The 7,024-nt window shown below is 45.8% G+C and overlaps 1 protein-coding gene and 1 long non-coding RNA gene across 3 annotated transcripts in view; one reads left to right on the forward strand and one right to left on the reverse strand.

Annotated features, from left to right (window-relative positions):
* PTPRE (protein tyrosine phosphatase, receptor type E) overlaps positions 1 to 7,024 on the forward strand; it is a 235,412-nt gene that overhangs the window by 138,529 nt on the left and 89,859 nt on the right. The window lies entirely within an intron of this gene.
* Positions 1,952 to 7,024, reverse strand: part of LOC109287713 — a 23,786-nt gene continuing 18,713 nt past the window's right edge. Inside the window, exon 3 of the long non-coding RNA XR_002094946.1 lies at positions 1,952 to 1,965. This is a non-coding gene — a long non-coding RNA (uncharacterized LOC109287713). The remainder of the gene's footprint in view (positions 1,966 to 7,024) is intronic.

Raw genomic sequence — 7,024 nt, forward strand, 5'->3', positions numbered from 1 at the left:
ATTGGGCAGGCTGGTAGTGGGGTTTGACTGGGAGTGGGGAGGAGGAGACCCATCAGGCATCAGTGCCTGTCTTGAGGTCCTGGGAGAGGGGAATTCCACCCTCAGAACTCACCAGGGGGAAGGGGAGGGAGGGGGTTTGCGACGCTGAGAGAGAAAGGAGATAGATACACACAAACCCGTTACAATGGTTCGCAATGGTGGAGGAAGTGGTTTGAAGGAAGTGTCTCAGTCCATATAGAGTCTCATCATGGGGGTCCTCTTTGGGTGGAGCAGGGTTATCCATGGTTGAATCCTCTCGAAGTGAAAGTCCATCTGGCGCAGAGTGGGGGTGGTTCAGGCGGTCCCCTCCGGGTCTGGTCTGGCGGTGGCTCATCTGGTGGGGTCAGAGTACTGGCGGTGGCCCGTGATGTGTTCCACGTAGATGTTGCACGACCAACGGGTGGTGTCAGACACCATGAGACAGTGCATCAGCTTGGCGTAGCAGCAGGAGACGCAGCAGGCACACAGGATGCTCTCGTTGCTGGGCTCCCATGCTCCAAGCATTCCCACAATGAGTGTGTCGACCATCACGTCATAGCCATGATCCCTCAGGGTGTCAGCCAGCGGGGCGTACTTCTCCCGCTTGCGAGCCCAGGCATTGGTGAAGGCTTGGCGACGGTTCTCGAAGGGGATGGTGACATCCATGATCACGACCTTCTTGACCTCTTAGTTGGTGATGACTATGTCGGGTCACACCTGGCTCTCGCAGCCCGGGATGATGCAGTTCACGGAGATCTCCCCCGCCGCAGCTGGGATGGCCCTCACCAGGCGGTCCTGGACAGCGTTGTGGCGGAGCTGCCAGGCTCAGTTTGCAGCTGCACAGCACATGGGGGAGGGTCTCTGCTGCGTAGGCGCACCGGCATCACCTCTTGTCCCGGTGGCCGAAGCGCACGGCCCTGTTCAGAGGCAGGCAGTTGAGGCAAGCGTGGTGGAGGAAGTGCCAGTCCGTGAAGCGTGTGATGCTCCCACTGCATGAAGTGGTTGCTAGCGTCCCACTTCGAGGTGACATCGAAGACCTTGCCCTGGTTGGGTTTGGCCCTCAGGTCGCCGGCATACTTGTTTCGGACAGCGTCTTTCAGGAACCTCTCCAGGAAGGTCCTCATGCGGGGCCTCACAGTGATGTGGTTGGCATGCAGGGCTGGTTGCAGGGAGACTCCCAGCTTCCAGCACTTCTCAGTCCAGGTCCAGGTGCAGCCGATGCATTTCCCGAGGTGGCGCATGGCGTTGCAGGCTCAGCTGCACAGCGAGGCAGAGTCCCTGCTGTCTCGGCTGAACTCACCCTCCAGCGAGGCACTGAGGAAGGTGGCCAAGTCTTGTCTGGTTGGCTGCCTCGCGATCCTCTTGTGGGCGATCTCCTCGAGGGCGCTGGTGGCAATGATACTTACCGTTGCATTCGGGCAGGTCAGGAGGCGGAAGGCATGGGTGACCACCATGATGTCGCAGAGGTGTCCCATGCGGGGGACGTTGGTGCCTCCCTGCCAGTAGGGAATGTGCAAGACCTCATTGCTGGCCCTTAGCGGCAGGTGCAGCCACTTCTTTAGCAGCTGCCAGATGTTGGTGTCTGCCTTCTTGAGGGGAGGGTCTTGGAGACTGCTGAGCCTCTCAGGATGAACGTGACACGGGGGATGAGGAAGGTGTTCACCGCGTCTATCTTCTGCCAGGGGGTCAGCAGGGACAAGTCCAGCTTGTGGGCTTCCTGCACGATCCCGTTGATGGTCTCCTCCAGCATCTGCTTGGCCAGGTGGCCGGTGGGCGTCCCCAGGTGGCAGTAGACCTCACTGTTGTGCAGGTGCCTCATCGCCTGGTCCTGGATCGTGAGGGTGGAGTCCAGGACATCACTCTTCTGCCTGCTGTCAATGTGCAGGGAGGTGCACTTGGCTACTACACTTGATCTGAGCCTTCAAGAGGCTGAGAAGTAATTTATAGCTATGACTTTATAGCCAATGTAATTTTAATGATTGCTTTGAAACTACAACTTTCTAAAGGATCAATATTCTCATGGCTGTGTTGCAATGGATTCCCAAGAGTAGAAGTATAGGTTCAAATATAGAAGAGTAAATTCTGGTACTGCTTGTACTTTAAGTCATTAACAAGCTTTTGGTTTCTCTTCAGTAATATGATCTCACCAGATCTTCTGATAATCTAGAGTAATATTATAAATGCTTCCTCCCACCTCCAGTTCACATCTGTCTGAAAAATTAGGATGGGAATTTCTTACTTATGAAACCATCAGAGGCACGTCTTCCATTTCTGCTCACATGAAAAAAAACACTTAGAAGTTGTTTTGGTAATAAATCTGGTCATAGAAATATGTGGTCTTTTCATTATTGGAATACTAAGTATTAACATCTCACCTTGTATTCTTCTAGAAATTAGAAGTACAGGTTGAAATTCTGGTTCCATGGATGTCAATGGCAAAATTCTCATTAGCTAGATCTTTATCCCCAGTTGGTATCAAAGGTAGATGTGTCAATGGTTTTGTTTGAAGCACAAATGTTCAGTGTAAGTAGCAGGGAAATTTTATATTCATGTCCAGTACTTTTTATGTTTTTTTTCTATTTTTGTTTGCCGGGTGTTTGTTGATAATTGGCTTTCTCTGTTTTCAGTGAGCATTTTATAGGTCATAATTCCTTCTCCATGGAAAAAAAATTGCATGTCCACTGACATGCTAAACTAAATACATCATGACAATAACTAGGAACAAGTTCTTTCCTTACGTAAGAGCTCTATCACTCTGTCTAAATCTATTTTTTCATACTTGAACTTTTATGTTCTGAAGAGGATTCCATTCTGTAACTTCATAAATGTATTTGTTCAGTACTCTCTGAAAATAACGGAATTATCTTATATTTTGAAGTGCCTAGGTATCTCATCTGGTCCCACATGATGAACATTAGGAATAACCACAGAAACCAAATGTTGTGAGAACCTTTGCAAAAATTCACATCTCTGTAAATTCTAACATCATAATACTTTGTTAAGCTGTATCTATCTGCTGTGCTTAATATGCATGATTTGGGTTAGCTTCTCAGTGATTAACATTACAGCTAGGGACAGACATTCAAAAAGCCTGAGCCTGAATTGATTCAATCTTTGCAGGTTAGTCTAACCTGGCTAGGCTGAACCAGTTGGAAACTGGACAAACATTCTCTCTGGACTGAGGAAATTTACGCATATGCCTGCAATGGCTCAGGCTATAAGCTGGGCGGGTCAGGGGGTGGGGACACTAGAGCAGCCCTCTCTTCCCTCCTGCAGGGAGCTGCAGGGGGGTGTGGCCTAGGCCCTGGCAGGACTCTCTCATTAGATCTGCCTGTGTGGTCCCAGGCTTTTCCCCACTGGCTGCTCAAGAAGTGGGAGTGTTGTCAGCCTGCCACTGTGGGATAGCACTCTGAGGCAAGGGGGTTGCAATGCATGCATTTGTTGGTGATACGGAGCTTTTCAATCTCCCTCCATGCTCTGTCATACTGTCTGAAGCAAACTGACAGGCAGGCAAGTCAGCTGGAGGCTGATAAGAGTCTTTATCACCTGATTAGCAAAACAATGGCCTCTTTCAAATTTCTGGCTGATCTGTTGATTAGCTCCAAAAACTCTGTTCTGTCTGCCTGCCTGTCCCAGTGAAATTGGAGAGAGACACACACAGACGCTTCCTAGCATTAGCTAGCATACCACATGCCTAGGGTCCCTGTGCTGTGAGAGATGGGAGGGAGGGAGGGAGAGAGGATTTCCTGCTTGAGGCGGGGTTGAGCATGAGGAAGCCAGCAGACCCTGCAAATCTCTGCCAGAGCTGCAATTCTCAGCCAGGGAGCAGAGGGGAGGGGCCAGCCCTGCTGTGGAGCAGAGAGGCCCACCCAGGCGTGAGAGCATCCTGGGTTGCTGGGGGACTCTGATTTAACTTAAACCAGGAAGGGGTCTGGAACAGATGTTGCATAAACCAGTTTGAGCCAAATCGGTTAAGTCTGATACTAAATTCAACCAGGTCTATCTCAAACTGGTTTCAGCTGTTTTGAAACTGGTTTATGTGCACTGAACATCTGTTCTGTTACAGGTTGAAAGCAGTTTCTGATTGCTTAAACCGGTTTATGTGTAACGTCTATCCCTAGCCCAAGGGAACAAAAGTATGTTTCTGTAATAGTATATTTATGGGAAGGTCTTTTCATCTTTGGCCACCATGGGAATTTTTGGCAAATTTTAGATCTTTAAGATACTGAAAGCTGGAGTTAAAGTTGAAATATTGCTTTTCATGGAACTAATATCTTTACTATGCCAGTCTTCAGTATAGTTCTTGGTTATCCTGTGAATAATTCACAAAACCACCATTATTATAGGGAAAGAGTAAGTGTACTCTGATATGCTCTATAAAGACTATAATGCACTGCATCTTGATAAAGGAGCTGCTGTGTACAGTCCCAGCAATTGTCTTTGTTTCATAAAATGGAAGCCCTCAAGGTTCCATATGAAAACCCTGACATAATGGGTATATCCATCTTCAGTCTATATTATTGTTGCTCCTATTTTAGGAATTAGAAAGCCTTTTTTCTTTCTATGCTTTCATTGGCTGATTTTCCTGTTTGACAGTATTCTGCTTTCCTACAGGCATATTCTTCTGTCTGCAGCTGAATTCACGTTTTCTATTTTTATTACAGAAAGACAGCATTTCAAACATTTATTTCAGTACATTGTCTCTGACTGAGATGCCTAACCATATGCATAATATTCCCACTTAAAAATGGAAAATGTTGCTGTCTTTGGCATTTCACATAGATAAATTCAGCACTCAAGATTCCCTCCAGTAATTTCCACAATGTTCTGATGCATGAAACTCTGCTTAGATGTGCAGTATTTCTGTATTGCCTCACTTCACACGCCAGCCTGCCGTGACAGGGGGTTCATTAGAACAACTATAAATGTAGAGTGTGTGAGGCATGCTACAATTCATTTGCGAGCTCCTAAGTCTGCTACCAGGCCAGAACTAGAACCAGGACCCAAGACTCTCTTTCTTAGGACTACAGACTCATATTCCTCTTTACTCTTTCCCTGGCCCTGTGACACTTACACTCTTTTTTACATTCTGACTTAGCTTCAGCACAAGAGTGGAGAATTGCCCTACCCAATTTTGCCTTTAGTTTAGTGGTTAGGGTACTCCCCTAGGAAGTATGGGAAATTTGAATCCTATCACACTGAGGATGTCCCAGGTCCTAAGCAAATGCTCTAATCATTAGTGTGTTATATTAAAGGTTACTACTTATTTTAGTTGTGCTTTTGAATGAAGGTAGTCATGGCAGCTGTGTTTTGTGCTGAACTCAGTGCAAATTTTATATATTAAATATGGTCTGAGCACACACTGATTGGATTGAGCCTCTTCAGGTATAACAACAGCAAATGAGCTTGGGTAGGAAATAGGTCCTAAAATGTTCAGCTTAGTCTTTGAGCGTGTGAAGAAGCAAAACATTAGGTGCTTATGTAACCACACTGGTAAAAACTTTTTTAAGTGCTCAGTTTAGGTTGTGCCTAAATTCTGCCTGAGTCACTTGTAAGGAGCCAAAGCCTTGTGAGGGATGTTACATTTCAGATGCTACAGTTAATTGCATCTTAAATACTAATCCAGCCACGCATTCAGGCAATTAATTATTCCAAAATATGTGGAATAATTTTGTGGCTAGTTTCAATCATGCCTTAAATTGAATGTGTCATTGTCCCCACCATGAAGCCTGATGCTGGTCCTGGGACAGGGACCCACAATAGCTGATTATCTGTCTCAGCCTTGCGACTGCCCCAGTTTACCAGGCACTCACTTGCTTTCTACTTGCTAGGTAGATCATGGTCCTGGGCTCCCCCTGCACTGGCAAATGGTAATAGTGCAGTTATGATCTCATCCCCAAACCCCAAATTGCGTGTCCTGCCATGTATGTATGGCATGGCTGGAGGATTGATTGTTGGGATCAGGAAACAGATCCTGTTGCACCATTAAGTGAATGTGTGGCAGGGGCATAAGTCCCACTTTGTATCTGGTCAAATGATTCAAAAGAACTACGAGTTAACCCCATCAGCCTCCCCTGCCCATTGATCTCCAGAAGCCCATCTCTGAGGTTTAAGATGGAGGTGATAATATTATGTCCCAGAAAATTCCCAGGATCATTCTCAAGAGATTTAGTAATGTTCATATAGTATCTTGTTGTGACCCTTTCTTTTGGGCCTGGGGAAGATGAGGATTCCTGGTCCAGGGCAGCATTCACTCTCAGTGATCTGACCCACTGAGATTGTTTCATTTCTCTTGTGTGTCCAGGAGAGCCAGGACTTATAAGCTGCCCCCTTCATATGTGACCCAGTTATTTCTACTGGCATGCATAAATGAGAGGAGATCTCAGCATCAGAGTTGCAGTTTTCTAAACTTTAGCTTTCATTTGCTGTTTGATTTGGGGCAATGAGTTAGCTGGCAAAGAAAATACGTGACAAAATTTGCTGTAGCATGAGCTGCTGACTGAGATCCAGTTTTTCCAAAGTTGCAAGGAAAATGACCTTGCAATCTATTCTGAGAAGCATTTTCTTGGTAAATTTGATATTTGCTTGAGTGATCTCAGTTGGTGTCAAAAAAATAAAACCTCATAAGAACAGTAAAAAAAACAAACAAACCCAGAAAAGTATTTATTGAGTTTTAAATGGAAGCCACAAACTTTTAATACTGTGGCAATGGGCTTTATGTAAAATATTTTGTATTTTCAAGCTCTTCACCAAATTGCTGCATTATTTCCAATAGGTTTTTTTTTATGAGTAGTGCCTAGGTGTCATAAGGTGGTAAAATCCAGAACATTGGTATTCTTCTGCTTGACTTGAGCTAGACTGTGGATGTGGTGCCCTCTGCTGAACAACAAGTATCTTGAGTTCATGAAAATGTTATTTCAGCTGAAGTCTTCTTAAAAACCCGCGATAAAACAAAATGTCTTGTCCTTTGTATAGTGTATTTTTCTTCTCCACAGGGTATTATTGC

This window comes from Gavialis gangeticus, unplaced genomic scaffold (assembly GCF_001723915.1).
Source record: "Gavialis gangeticus isolate Ggan-Ray unplaced genomic scaffold, GavGan_comp1, whole genome shotgun sequence".
NCBI classification, from domain to species: Eukaryota; Metazoa; Chordata; order Crocodylia; family Gavialidae; genus Gavialis; species Gavialis gangeticus.